General features: G+C 54.9%; 1 protein-coding gene across 3 annotated transcripts in view; it reads left to right on the forward strand.

Moving 5' to 3' along the window:
- Positions 1-6,555: 6,555 nt before the first annotated feature.
- The window catches only part of KIF1C (kinesin family member 1C), a 32,100-nt gene continuing 23,323 nt past the window's right edge, over positions 6,556-15,332 (forward strand). For 2 of the 3 annotated variants that reach the window (XM_065570418.1, XM_065570421.1), the window contains exon 1: positions 6,556-6,859. The gene's annotated coding sequence lies outside the window, so the exon portion shown is untranslated. The remainder of the gene's footprint in view (positions 6,860-15,332) is intronic. The other variant, XM_065570419.1, reaches the window with a different exon arrangement.

Raw genomic sequence — 15,332 nt, forward strand, 5'->3', positions numbered from 1 at the left:
CATTAATACGTCTTCTGCGGTACCCCTCACCCCATTAATACCCTTTCTATAGTAACCCCTCACCCCATTAATACGTCTTCCGCGGTACCCCTCGCCTCCTTAATATCGCTTCCATAGTAACCCCTCACCCCATTAATACCCCTTCCACGGTACCCCTCGCCCCATTAATATCCTTTCTATCATAACCCCTCACCCCATTAATACGTCTTCTGCGGTACCCCTCGCCCCATTAATACCCTTTCTATCATAACCCCTCACCCCATTAATACGTCTTCTGTGGTACCCCCTCGCCCCATTAATATCCTTTCTATCATAACCCCTCACCCCATTAATACGTCTTCTGCGGTACCCCTCGCCCCATTAATACCCTTTCTATCATAACCCCTCACCCCATTAATACGTCTTCTGCGGTACCCCTCGCCCCATTAATATCCTTTCTATCGTAACCCCTCACCCCATTAATACGTCTTCTGCGGTACCCCTCGCCCCATTAATACCCTTTCTATCGTAACCCCTCACCCCATCAATACCCCTTCCACGGTACCCCCTCGCCCCATTAATACCCTTTCTATAGTAACCCCTCACCCCATTAATACGTCTTCTGCGGTACCCCTCGCCCCATTAATACCCTTTCTATCGTAACCCCTCACCCCATCAATACCCCTTCCACGGTACCCCCTCGACCCATTAATACCCTTTCTATCGTAACCCCTCACCCCATCAATACCCTTTCCATGGTACCCCCTCGCCCCATTAATACCCTTTCCATAGTAACCCCTCACCCCATTAATACGTCTTCTGCGGTACCCCTCGCCCCATTAATATCCTTTCTATCGTAACCCCTCACCCCATCAATACCCCTTCCACGGTACCCCCTCGCCCCATTAATACCCTTTCTATAGTAACCCCTCACCCCATTAATACGTCTTCTGCGGTACCCCTCGCCCCATTAATACCCTTTCTATCGTAACCCCTCACCCCATCAATACCCCTTCCACGGTACCCCCTCGCCCCATTAATACCCTTTCTATAGTAACCCCTCACCCCATTAATACGTCTTCTGCGGTACCCCTCGCCCCATTAATACCCTTTCTATCGTAACCCCTCGCCCCATTAATACCCCTTCCACGGTACCCCCCTCGCCCCATTAATACCCTTTCTATAGTAACCCCTCACCCCATTAATACGTCTTCTGCGGTACCCCTCGCCCCATTAATACCCTTTCTATCGTAACCCCTCACCCCATCAATACCCCTTCCACGGTACCCCCTCGCCCCATTAATACCCTTTCTATCGTAACCCCTCACCCCATCAATACCCTTTCCATGGTACCCCCTCGCCCCATTAATACCCTTTCCATAGTAACCCCTCACCCCATTAATACCCCTTCCATAGTAACCCCTTGCCCCATTAATACCCCTTCCACGGTACCCCCGCACCCCATTAACACACCCTTCCATGGTATCCCTCACCCCCTTAATACTCCTTCCATGGTACCCCCGTGCCCCATTAACACCTCCTTCCATAGTAACCCCTCGCCCCATTAATACCCCTTCCGTAGTAACCCCTCACCCCATCAATACCCCTTCCACGGTACCCCCACGCCCCATTAACACCCCCTTCCATGGTACCCCTTACCCCTTTAATACCCCCTCCACGGTACCCTTGCCCCATTAATACCCTCTCCCTGGTCTCTCCCAGATGATCCCCCCTGCGTGACACCTCAGGGCACCTGTGGGGGGGGTCAGTCCTGTGAGTCCCCTTCCCATATTGGGGGGACCCAGCGTGTGAAGCAGAAGGGGGGTGGACGGGAGGACTCTGGGTTGTTACCGGGGGTGTGGCCCCCTTTTCCCCACTCCCTCACCCCTCCATGGGGACAGGGCGCGGGGGGTCACTGCCCTCTTTCCTCCACCCCCTCACCCCTCCTAAGGGGACAGGGCGTGGGGGGGTCACTGCCCCCTTTCCCCAACCCCCTCACCCCCCCATGGGGACAGGGCGCAGGGGGGTCACTGCCCCCTTTTCCCCACCCCCTCACCCCTCCTATGGGGACAGAGCACAGGGGGGTCACTGCCCCCTTTCCCCCACCCCCTCACCCCTCCTATGGGGACAGGGCACAGGGGGGGTCACTGCCCCCTTTCCCCCACCCCCTCACCCCTCCTATGGGTCAGGCCGTGGGGGGGGGTCACTGCCCCCTTTCCCCCACCCCCTCACCCCACTATGGGGACAGGGCACAGGGGGGTCACTGCCCCCTTTCCCCCACCCCCTGATCCCCCTATGGGGACAGGGCACAGGGGGGTCACTGCCCCCTTTCCCCCACCCCCTCACCCCTCCTATGGGTCAGGCTGTGGGGGGGCTCACTGCCCCCTTTCCCCCACCCCCTCACCCCACTATGGGGACAGGGCACAGGGGGGTCACTGCCCCCTTTCCCCCACCCCCTGATCCCCCTATGGGGACAGGGCACAGGGGGGTCACTGCCCCCTTTCCCCCACCCCCTCACCCCTCCTATGGGTCAGGCCGTGGGGGGGCTCACTGCCCCCTTTCCCCCACCCCCTCACCCCACTATGGGGACAGGGCACAGGGGGGTCACTGCCCCCTTTCCCCCACCCCCTGACCCCCCTATGGGGACAGGGCACAGGGGGGTCACTGCCCCCTTTCCCCCACCCCCTCGCACGGCCAAGGGGACAGGGCGTGGGGGGGGGGGGACACGCTCGCACAGGGGCGGCTTCCCCTCACCTCAGACAGCGCAAGCCTGAGGGCTGGAAAAAGGCGGGAAAAGCCGTTGGGGGACTGAAAAAAGGCGGGAAAAACCGTTGGGGGGCTGGAGAAACTGTTGGGGGGCCGGAAAAACTATTTGAGGGGCTGGAAAAAGGCAGAAAAGCCATTGGCGGGCTGGAGAGACCATTGGGGGGCTGGAAAAAGGCGGGAAAAGACACTGGGGGGCTGGAGAAACTGTTGGGGAGCCGGAAAACCCATTGGGGGGGCTGGAAAAAGGCAGAAAAGCCATTGGGGGGCTGGAGAAACTGTTGGGGGGCTGGAAAAAGGCGGGAAAAGCCACTGGGAGGGCTGGAAACGGGTGGGCGGCTGCTCCTCCGAGACCGGCAGCTCAGTCCCCCAGACTGCGAGGCGCTTGGACGGGACCGGGGCATGGGGGGCGCAGAAACCCCTCAGCTCCTGGTTCCGGCACCTGCCATGATCCCTAACATCTACGGGCGTCTCCGCCCCAACCCGGCCCCTGGCCACACATCACCCCCCTAAGGACACCCGGCAGACAGGCTCAGAGCCATCCCGCCTGCCCGCCACGGTGCCCAGACGTTGGGCTGGCATGGCCTGCCCCTCGGCGGGAGTGATGGTGGGCCGGGGGTCTGGTGGGTCCCTGCCCGTGCCCAGCTTGCCCGTGGAAACCGGCTGGCGTCTCTGCTCACGAACGCCGGCTTGAATCGGGAGCAGGCTGAAGCCAACGGGTTCCCGCTTGTAAAAGTGGGGGCATTGCAAGACGGACTCGTCTGTTTGCTTCCCACACGCCACAGCTGAAGCCGACCCCCCGCCAAAAAACATCAGTGGCTTTTCTGCCATTTGCTACGGGCCCATGAGAGGTTGGGAAATGGGCGGTTCGGGGCCTGGGCATTACCGCTGGTCTTGGGCCCAGTCCAGGTGCAAGGGGGGGATGAAATGGGCCCGGAAGAAGAGTTGGGGTCAGAGGGCTCCAGCCGAGGTCGGAGAGCAAAGACAGAGAGTAGCTACCGGGCAGGAGACAGGACACAAGCGTGTGAATGGAGTTAATCAGAAGCGGTGCCGTGGGCGGATGCATCCAGCCCACTCGTGTAAAGGGGGGCAGTGTCAGACCCAGAGAGGGTGAACCCAGGAATCCTGACTCCAACCACTAGATCCCACTCCCCTCCCAGAGCCGGGGAGAGAGCCCAGGAGTCCTGGCTACCAGCCCCCCCTGCTCTAACCCTCCACCCTCTGTAAAAACGACGTGCTTACAAAATCAGACACGGAAATACAGACGCGTCCCTGCCATGCTGTGATTGAACGGTTGCTGACGTTCTCATTTGGGCTGCATGAGATTTTAGTTTGGACTGACGGCACTAGTGCTTTTTATGTCACCTGGTATGCAGGCAAGTATCTAGAGGAGTTGATGTACCCCCTGGAGGACCTCTGCGTACCCCTGGGCTACTTCAAGTATCGACCGAGCCCACATTTTACTGGGACAGCTGTCTCGGTTAGGGGGGTGATTTTAGACTCTGCCCCTTACAGAAAAATTGACAACGGTGAGGCTGGTCGCGTCCCGAGACCCCCATTCACTATGCTGACCAGTGCTGCCCCTTGTTTGCTTGTCTCCCCCCAGCTCCTGTCTCTTGTTGTCTACACAGATTGGCAGCTTTGGGGGGCCAGCCGCGCCATCCCTTGGTCTGTGTCCGTGCGGGCCCTAGCCTGACGGGATCCCGGCCAGTAGGGCACGCAGGCCATGCAAAGAATCAACACGACAAGAGACAACCGGTGAGTGCAGAGACTGGGAATAAGACATGTCCCCTTCTAGTAGGGTGACCAGACAGCAAGTGTAAAAAATTGGGGCAGGGGGTAATAGGCAGGGCCGGTGGAAGGATGTTTCGCACCCTAGGCGAAACGTCCACCTTGCGCTCCCCACCGTCCCCGAGCCCCGCCCTGAGGCGCCCTGCCCCGCGGCAGCTCCCCACCCTGAGGCACCCCCCCTGCCCCAGCTCACCCCTGCCCCACCTCCTCCCCGAGCACGCCGTCGCGGCTTCACTTCTCCCGCCTCCTGAGCTGATTGGCGCCACAAGCCTGGGAGGCGGGAGAAGTGAAGCAGCTCACCCCTGCTCCACCTCCTCCCCGAGCATGCTGTGGGGCAGAGGTGAGCTGGGGTGGGGAGTTCCCCAGCGTGCCGCACCCCCCCCCCCTTGCTGCAGGCGGCTCTCCCCGCGCTCCACTGCCCCAGCTCCCTCCGCCTAAATGCCAGCGGCGACCGGGGAGGCCGAAGATCCGGCCGCCACGGTCGCTGCCGAAGAAAATGGCGCCCCCCAAATCCTAGTGCCCTAGGCGACCGCCTAGGTCACCTAAATGGTTGCACCAGCCCTGGTAATATGTGCCTATATAAGAAAAAGCCCCCCAAAATCAGGACTGTCCCTATGCCACCTGCAGTCAAGCAAAACTATGCAGTACCGGGGTACAGGCCCTGTTTTTCCCGGCAGGCATGCGATGCACTAGGAAAACGCCAGAGGGCGGCTTGTCTCGAACGCAACAGCCACACCTTATCCAGTGCAAGCCCTTGACCAGCCTTTCCTGAATTTCCTTGTGTTTTTCCACACCAGGAACATTTGCGGCTGGCCGGGAGCGGCTGGTGGTGTCCAGGATGAAAGGGAAACAAGCAATGTGGGAAGAGCAAACCTTTTTGTCTGTCCCCGTAATGTTTTTTTTTTATCTAGATCGGTATGATGGGAGCCGGGTGGGGGGTAAAAATGTGAATCATGGAAAAAGCCATAAAGCTCCTAACGTGGCAGCTTCCTCTCAACACAGATTTTCTTACTCTTCTCTCCCAGAGGCCCAAAGCCTCGTGTGCTTGCTGCAGGGAGAGAAGGGGCTTGAAGCTGGGCTACATTCACTGTTAAAGGCCTCCCCCCACGACCCAGCTAGCTCTCTGGGGGACGTGCCCCCACGCTTAATACTGGGGCAGATCCCCTCTCCTTTCTGGCAGGCTCAGGCAAGCAGCGAAAGCAGCATCACGAGCGCGTTGCAAGGAACGGGGCAGCTCCCCCCTGCTTTCAAAGCAACCGGTTCAGGCTCTCGGCTGACTCAGGCAGTCGGGGTCAGTTTCCCGCCTTGTCTGAGCCAGGGAATCGGGTGCTTCGCGGCCACGGCTTTGTCTGTCGTGCTTGGGGGAGGGATTTTTCCACTCCCCCCTCATGTGGCAGAGCTGGGGGGGGGGGAAGTACCCCATGGTTGGTACGTCATGCGTGAAGGTTTGCTGGTCACTTTGAACTGGAAACGGGGTGAACGGGGCAGGGAACAGCAGGCTCCCCTCCCCATGCCTTGCCCCGTGGAGCGCCCCTGCCCCACAGCCTATGGCTGAGTAGCCCAGCTCTCCCTAGGGGGTCCCCCCAGCTCTCCCCAGGGGGTCCCCCCCCCGATCTCCCTCTACATCGCTCGGCAGTTGCTCTGCAGGGATTTCTCCCCAGGCTTGTTCAGCAAGGGGCCCTCCCCAGCCCCCCGGCACTGCAACCAACCTCCCCAGCCCCCCGGCACTGCAACCAACCCCCCCAGGTTCCCCCCCAGCACTGCAACCAACCTCCCCAGCCCCCCGGCACTGCAACCAACCCCCCCAGCTCCCCCCCAGCACTGCAAAGCCCCCAGGTTCCCCCCCCCGGCACTGCAAACCCCCCCCGGCACTGCAAACCCCCCCCCCAAGCCTTGCACCCCAAGTCCCTGTCCCACGGGAACTACCTACCCCCCCCCCCAGCCTTGCCCCTTTAAGGCCCCTCCCCAGCTCCCAGGGAGGGGCCAGGCGCCTTTCCCGTCTCGCGACATTCCCGCCCCCCCGCTTCCCTTTGCAGCCCAGCCCGGCGGGCGCCGCCGGCCGCTGCTGCTTCTCCCCCCGCCCCCGCTCCTGCCCGCGCCCCGGTGCAAATCTGGGGAGCCCCCCCTTTCCTGTCTTTGCAGCACCCCCCTCTTCCCGTCCCGGGGATTGCACGGGGCCGGCCAGGATGCAACAGCCCTAGAAGCAACCCCCCCCCCCCCAAACCAGGGGGGGTGTCAGGTTTGCAACTCAATTTCTTGCCCCCCCTTACACCCCAATCTTAGCCAGGCCCTAGGGATGGTGCGGGGGGGGCCACTGGAAGGACAGGTAAGTGGTTGGGGGAGGCGTAATGCAAAGAGGGGATCCCCTTTTGCTGGGTAATGCGTGGGGGGAGCGGGGACCCCCCCTTGCTGAGCAATGCATGGGATGGGGTGGGTGGGAGGGAAGGGACCCCTTACTGTGCAATGCGTGGGGGGAGGGGGCCCCCTTTGTTTAGCAATGCATGGGATGGGGGATAATGCTGAGGGGACCCCCCCCTTGCTGAGCAATCCTTTGTGGGGATGGGGTGCCCTGTTCGGGGTGTCTGGGGAAGGAAGGCACGGGACGGGGGGTGGAGAGGTTTGGGGGACGGAGCTATTTGAAGGGAAGAGGGGCAGATTGCGGCATGCCAGGGAGCTGTGTGTTGAGAGAATTGGGCTGGATCATGAGTTGTTCACATGCTGCTCGGGAGTAGGGTGGCCAGACAGCAAGTGTGAAAATTCGGGACAGAGGGTGTGTGTGTGTGTGGGGGGGGATAATAGGAGCCTATATAAGAAAAAGACCCTAAAAGCGGGACTGTCCCTATAAAATCGGGACATCTGGTCACCCTACTCGGGAGTCCCATCGGGAGCGAGAAGGGGAGCCGGTTGGAAGCGGGCAGGAGGGGGGGAAAAGTTCAACTTGTTAAGGGCAGAAACTTTGGGGAGTTGTCCCCCCGGATCTGTGAGGGATGGGTGGATGCTGGGCTGGGCACCGCTCGTGTATCTGGAAAGGAGCCAGGTGACAAAGGTGCCTCTCCTGTGATTCTGAGTGTCAAGCCCTCGCGGATTCTGGGAACCCCGTGGGCACTTTTTGGGGCAGGGGGCGTGATGTTGTGCTGGGTGCCTCCCGGTGGATTTGCAGAGAGGAGGTTTTTGGGAACACGCAGTTGTGTGTGTGATCACGGATTATTTTTAGAAGTGTGAAGTGAGTTGGTTTTCTTTCTTTCTCGCTTTGCCGTCTGATTCACAAAGACGGAAATGTGTCATCTAAAGACATTCCCCGGTTGCTTATACCTACGTAGGGGGGATCTTGAGAGTCCACACGACTCTCTGATGGTACAAAGCAGTTGTTTTCAATCTTTTTTTTTTTTTTTGGTCATTTGCGGCCCCCCTATGACATTTCAAATGGAGGTGCATCTTTCGCATCATCTGCGGGCCCCCATGCATCCACCGACCCCACATGTAGAGAAAGGTAGAACAGATCCAAACAGAAGCTAGGTGAATTCAGGTTAGAAACAGGGCATGTATTTTTGGGGACACAGTGGAGTCTCCGTCGCGTGGAGTCAAAAGTCTGGGGCAGTCCCTTTCTACAAAAAAATCTGCTTTCGCTCAAGCCGAAGTGGCTAGGATGACGCGGGAAGGACTAATAGCCCCTTCTGGCCTTAAAACTTGCTGAAACTTCGCACCAGCTGCTAGTTAAAAAATGGTAGCGGCTTACGAATTCTCAGCAGCTTAAATTTACAAAAGCGATTTAACAATTAAAAAAAAAAAACAGGGTTATTGGTTTTGGGGTTTTTTTTGAGCATCTGAGGGACATGATTTTTTCAGAAAACGGACGAGGCTAGACTCCGTCGTCACTTCAGGAATTTTAGGCCATTTTTGCAGGCAGCGCGGAAAAATTAGGATGCGATGGGTGGGAAATCTTATAACCGTCGGGCCTGGATTTTACAGGGCAAAGGAGCTTATCTCCGCTTTGTTGACGTCCCCTTTAAAAACCCAGAGCGTGCCGGTTGTTCTGACCTTTGTCTCTTAGTGCAGGATTGGCTGGAGGTGCCTAAAAGGTAGTGGGTGTTATCGCAGATAATTACTTATTGAAGACGATTTCCTTAGCGGCTGCTGCTCTTTGCATACTTGCATGTTGGATTAACTTCATCAGCCTTCGACTGCAAACGCACGCGGCTGTGGTCCCGTTCAGAACATGCCTCCCCCTTCTTCCAGACGCTTCTGATCACAAACCGGGCTGCCAGAATGCTTCCAGACACCGATCTCTTATACACATGCCCAGCGTTGGTGTGCGTGGAGGGGATGGGGGTCTGAAACGAGCACTCGCTGTAGGCAAGCTTTTGGCCTTCGCTGGATTTTTACAGTTCGGGGACGCTGTTTTTATTGGTGCAGTGCACCTAGGTATGGGACGAGGCCTGCTAGTCACGCCCATTTTACAGAGGCAGAAACTGAGGCTCGTAGAGGCGGCGTCACTCAGGGAATCTGTGGCAGCCAGGAATGTAAGCATTGGCTCTTAACCCTAGAAATGGAATCTCGTCTTTTGGAAATTGTGCCTTCGTTCTGAATGCCAGCTAGTTCAGAGGTGAGAGGAGGAGGAGGAAAAAATGCATTACTTTATCGCTTTCCATCTAGGAATTCTCTGGGTCGCTTTCCAATTTCTCAGCAAGCTTTCCGGGGTGGGCTTTGTCATTTTTGTTCCGCCCTTAGAGATGTGATCCTCTGATGGTCCCTTCCTTCCCACCCTGACCTTTGCTTACAAGAACACGCTCTCAGGTTTGATGCTTGGTGAGTTAATATAACTTTGAAACCGACTCTTTCTGTTTCTCTTTTCAAAGTGGTGTCGTGTTGACTTTGATTTGTGGCTTTAAGCAAGAGGGTGGGAGCGGGTGGTTATTTGCCCTTCCATTTTCCCTGTTTCTTATCGGCCTCTCCTTTTCGTCAGGCATTCTTGTCTGGTTTACTCTGAGCATGTCTGATCCTCCTCTCGTGACTGGTTTGAGGCTGTAACAGCTGTTTAAATAACTCCTGCTTTGCCAGAAAACTTCGGGATGGTACGAGCAGTCGTGGTCCTTTGAAGAAGATTTCAGATTTGCCGTGGGAAGCCTGATGCCCCCCAAAGGTGTGAAAGGGGCACCTTTCTTTCCAGCGTGTCTGTATTTGATCAAAGCAGATTAGTACAGAATAGGCTGTAGAATGCAACTCCTTGATAGTTTTATTTTTATTTCACAAATCCGTAACGAGGTACAGCGGAGAGAGGCCTGTGGTCGTGCCTATGTGACTGTATCGGTCCGGCCTTGCTACCCTGGTACAAAATCTGAGTGCGACCAGGCCTTAACAGAGAAAGGAAGGTTCGTTAACACTGAGCTACATATAGGGAAACCGAGGCACCACAGCGGTGACGTGATTTGCCCAAGGTCAGATGGGGAGTCTGGGGGCGAGCGGAGCTGGGAATTCGAACCCAGATCTCATGAATCATTTGCCATGCTCACTTGCTGTGGGAGCGATTGGCAGCTGGTTCGCGGGAGCAGGGTTCAGGTGGCACGCGTTGGCTCGCGCTTGTAAGCGTGAGAGCATTTTGGTGGAAAGCAAGAGGCCCGAGGGATTTGTTTAGGGGTAAAAGACGCGCCGATCAGATGTAAACAGGCATTGGATTTTGCAAAAATCAAAGACAGCAGCCTGCTTTCTCTGCTTAACTTTGCACTAGTGAAATGCTAGCTTGTGACTCTCCCCGCGAAGGGAAAGGACTAATTTGTTTTTTTCTGGCTGCCTTTCAAAATGTGGGGGTGCCCCCTACGCCCCTGCACACGCCCGCCCTGTGTACCAACCCTACACTCCCCCTGGGGAGCACAGTCTTCTGATCAGCTGTTGTCTTCCTTGTCTGGCGAGACGGGGTGTTTCATAACGGTTATCAGCCCGTCTGCTTTCGGTGGCGTGGAGTCTGCTCCGTGCCAGCACCTGGACCTCTCTGCTTGGAGTTTGCAAAACTTTGACTCCCCTGCTTTGCCAGGAAAGCCGGTGGATTTCTCCCCTCCTCCAACTATCTCCAAAACAGCTAGATGCTTCGTTTTCCGAGGGCCCCTCGCTGAGAACCAGGAAACTCGCTCCACGCCATTTATAATTAACAGTGTTAGTGTCGTAATTAAGCTTTGGAGTGGTTCTGGAGGCTCTTGTCTCAGCCCATCTGGCTGCGAAGCGAGGATGAAAGGCAGGAGGCGATCCTGAAACTTCCTAAACCTCTGATGGGTGACAGTCCCCGTGTGCGCTCAATGTTTGTTGTCTCCGTTTGAATAAAAGTTGCTTTAAGCCGTGTTGTTATAGTGAGGCGCTAGACGTGCCCATGGTCTGTGTTCTGAATGTTGTTCCCTATTTCTAGCGTGTTACCGTAGCCCCAGGCATGGACCCGCATCCCATCTAGTACGAACGCAGCGTAAAAAGACAGGCCCTGTGCCAAAGAGCTTCCAATCGAAGGGGCGTCCAAGAAAACAGCGTGATGGGCCAGGGTCTCCGCACACACGGTCAAGTTTCTTGTTGGCGTCTGGAGGAGGCAGATTTGCGGATATGTTTGTCTCTCGGAGTTGCTCCCCAGAATCGGAGGACTGGAAGGGATCTTGAGAGGTCAGCTAGACCCGTCCCCTGCACTCAGGGCAGGACTAAGGGGATTTATACCTGCAGGATAACCGAGGTGCTTCTTGGTGTGTCTGCTTTCGCCGAGAAGAAGGCTGCTTCTAACCCAGACAGGCTTACGTGATTTTTTTTTGGTGGTGGTGGGGGGGGTCCTGTTCTTGTTGGAAAGCATCTGCCTTTTTGGTTTGAAGATTGGCTCCTACTTTCTGGATGGGATTTAGAGGGACACACAACTATTTTGTGACTTATGGGGGGGAGGGGGGGATTATTTCTCCGCCATCCTTTGTAGCAGCAATTGCGAAACATGGCATGTAATTGGAGTAAGACGCAGACAGGCTGGGAGCGAAGCTGAAACAGCAAATGTTTGAAACGCACGCATCTCGCCGCTGTGAGATGGGCGAGGGGTTGGAATCTGCTCCGGGTAGATGCGGAGTCTTGACTACGTTTTAAAGCAGATTCCAAGCAGAATTCAGGCTTTTGTATTTCTTCTACGAGAGGAGAGAGCTTAGACGCCTGGGTCGGTTTTCTGCTGATTTCAGGTGTCGCAAGAGAGAGATTTTTACGTCCGGAAGGGACCGTTGTGATTGTCAAAAGGTGAGATTTTCAAAAGTGCCAAAGTCACTTTTGAAAATGCGACTTAGTTAGGGGAAAATTTCCCCAAGAACCCAATTCTGACCTCTTGTAGAACGTGGGCAAGGGAATTTAACCTAAGGATTCCTACATCAAGCCCGTAACATCTGGTCGAGCTACAGGATGCGTTTTAGAAAGACATCTAGTCTTGGCTAGAAAGAGCCCATAAGAGTATATGTGCTGGAGGAGCCTCCCCATCCCTTGGTTAATTTGCCTCCCTGTTTAAAAGAAGGGGCCATTTTTTATTTACTGTGATTCAGTTCTGCCATGTAAAACAGAGAAATATTTTCACATCCTTAACTTTAAAAAACACACCTTTTGCCATTTCTACATCTGCCGTAGGCCGAGATTTCGGAAAGTCATGACCGATGATAGAGACAAAGGTTAAGGTGCGTTCCCCAGGAGACCTGAATTTTAAGCCCCTGCTTTAGTTTCATAGTATTTCCTACTGCACAGCGGTTTGGGAGGGTAATAAACACACTAAAGGTTACCAAGTGCTCAGGTACAGGGCTGTGGAGAGAAATTTGGGGCCCTGGTACCCCCCCTCATCACGACAGTTACAGATGTTTTGGGGGACCGATTGTCCCCCTTCTTGTCCGCTCTGCTCAGACACTATGGAAACGGGACCCAGGTGTCTATTTTAGGTCGATCTTTGAGGGCTCAACATAGTGCAGAAATTCCTGCGTGAAGTGGCTTTAAACCTCCGTGGGACGTCTCCTCTTCAAACCGGGCTCGACGCCCTAAAAATCAGGCCTTTTTTACGGTGTTTCGCCTTCGCCGTCCAGAATCCATTTTCTGGCAGGAGGTCTTTCCGTGGTTATCTAGACAGCAAAAGTCAAAAACACCCCGGCACTGGAGGGTGGACGCTTCACCCAAAAGCCATCGCTCCGTGTCTGACCTCTAAGGCTTCGTTCACAAAGCAAATCCTTCCCTCCTGCCAGGCTCTGTACGGACGCATAGTAAGAGGCGGGTCCATACCCCAAAGAGCTCGCAAATAGGCAAGTCAGAGGAAGGGTGGGAGGCGGTAACCCGGGGTTGCAGGTTAGATCGGTGGCTGATCTGGGGCTAGAACGCAGGTGTTCTGCCTTAGTCGCTACCCCCAGGCAGCTTCTTGAAACGCTGGATTTGGGCCGGAGGAAATCCGGGGTTTGAGTCCCCGCTCTGATGCAGTCTTCCTGCATGACTGTGCGGCGCATCTTCGATTTGTGCCTCGGTTTCCCTCCTGCCCCTCCCGCTAGCCATCCTTCCTTTCTCCGGCCAGTCTGTTTAAAATGGCAAGCGCTACGGGGCAGGGAGCGTCTGGGAGAGAGGATGTGAGTGCGTGTCCGGATACGTACAGCTCCCGGCGCAACGTGGCCCCAAACTCCGTTAGGGACCCGCTGGTGGAGCCGACAAACGCGTCTGTTTTAATTCGGCTCCCTGCTGCTGCCGGGGCCTCGGCCCGTGCTCTCCGCTGCCCGGAGGAAACCAACTCCCCTGTTTTCAGCCGGGGAAGTCAGCCTGCGGGCTTTTCCTGCGGGGCCACGCCTGGTTTCGGTCTTGTCTCATCCCTGTGTGTGCGCAAGGGAAAACCCGCTGTGCTCCAGGCTTTTCCATCCGTGTTGTGAGGATGGAAAGGGAGAACTGGATGCAGTGAGGGGTTGTCTAGATTCGTAGGTTTTTTTATTTATTTTTCCTAAGCCCAGAAGCAGTCATTGTAATCATCTGCTCCGATTCTCTTCCTGGGTGTTCCTGACAGTCACTTTATGATGCAACTGTTTGCTCTAGGTAGAAAGGACTTTGCTCTGCCTACCTGCTCGCTGGGCAATGAACCCACGACGCCTGTTCCCAGCAGGCGATAGTGAAAGCGATGCCCTCTGGCAGATCGGGCTCCCCCCCCACTGTAAATTACAACGTTTGCAGTGCAGAAACATTTTCGGGGGAGTTGAAACCAAAAAATGTTTCGGGGACCAGCTTTTTATTTCAGACTGAAGCGTGTCCCTTAGAAAGTAGGGCCGACCCGTGCTTTTCACGTGGGAGTCTGTTTATCGCAGGGCTGTATGCCGCCACCCGTTTTCAGCGTCGCGGGAGTGTCTTCCTTGTAAATCAGCAAACAGCATCCTATAGTGGATGTCTGGGATTCTTGAGATTTTTTTTTTTTTTTTAAGGCTGGAAGGGACCATGTAATCTGACCTCCTGTAAAATATCGGCACGTAAGAGCGTCAGACCATGGCCTGTCTTGCCCAGGACCCTCTGTCCGACAATGGCCCGTACCAGAGCTGCAGAAAAGTGCGTGATTCCACCTTGTCCTCCGCTCCTGGCTTCTGGGAGTCAGAGATCTAGTGTTGCCCTGAGCACGGGTTGCCTCCGAACATATCTAGTTCCCTTTCAAACCCAATTGGCCGTCACAGCATCCCCTGGCGAGGAGTTCCACAGGTTACTTGTGTGACAAAGCACTTCCCCTTGTTTGTGTTAAACCATAGGTGACCTCCTGTTTTTGTGTCGTGTGAAAGAACAAAATCACATTTCTCACTTCGCTTTTTCCACATCCTTTTTATGAGTTTTTAGACCTCTCTCATGTCCCCCTTAATGGGGGCTGTTCAGCTTGGTAAGGAGACCATCTTTTTAGTCTCTCCTTGTATGGAAGTTATTTGACTCCCTGGGGAGATCCTTGGGGGACCCTGCTTTTTGTGTGTCTCCGTTGTAAAAACTGACCACTTTATTCCTATCCTTTGTTTCCCATCTTGCAACCACTTAGTGATCCGTGAGATGTGTCTACATTGGACAAAAAAAACTCAACCCACAGTAGTGAATCTCAGATCTTGGGTTAGCTGACGGAAGACTTCTAAAATGATGCATCTCAGGTTGTTAATAACACGGACGGGAAATTTTTATTTTTTATAATTTCGATGGATAATATCCATGTTTGTTGTTAAGCATTTTTTCCCCCAGTTTTTCTCCATTTAAAATTTGACAGGTGTGAAAAATTATGAGTTTTTAAGCCTTTTTGACTCTCTGTATTGATTTTAAATTTGCATGGCCATGGGAAATTACGGGACCGGTCAGACAACTGTCAGCGACTGTAGCCACCGATGTTCAGAAAGTTACAGCTTTATAACCATTAGAACGCAAATCGTCAACGGCACATCCTTAAATCAAACGGCCAGGCTCGCAAGCAGCCTTTTGATGTGTCTGCCTAGCTGGAAATTTCAGTTGCAATGGACGGGGGATTTTTTCCCTCCTTTGGTTTTTTGTGACGACCGTGAAATTGACATTTACCGACCAAAATGTGATTCGTCCAAACCGAAGTATATAAATGTCACCTTTTACACCAGTCTTAAACGCTTCCACGCTGGGCTTATCTGGTATAACGGCTGGTCCACAAACCACACCCCGAACAGAGATAGTTATGCTGGTACAAATCCACTTTGGAGGCCAAGCCTTGGTTGAAAAATTGCAGTTTGCACATGCTCATGAGAGGCAGCTCAGCGCTTAGCAGCTAAAATCTAGGCGAGTGTGTGTGACTTGAAAAACAAGGGGGCGTT

The sequence above is a fragment of the Chrysemys picta genome, chromosome 16 (assembly GCF_011386835.1).
Source record: "Chrysemys picta bellii isolate R12L10 chromosome 16, ASM1138683v2, whole genome shotgun sequence".
Classification (NCBI taxonomy): Eukaryota; Metazoa; Chordata; order Testudines; family Emydidae; genus Chrysemys; species Chrysemys picta.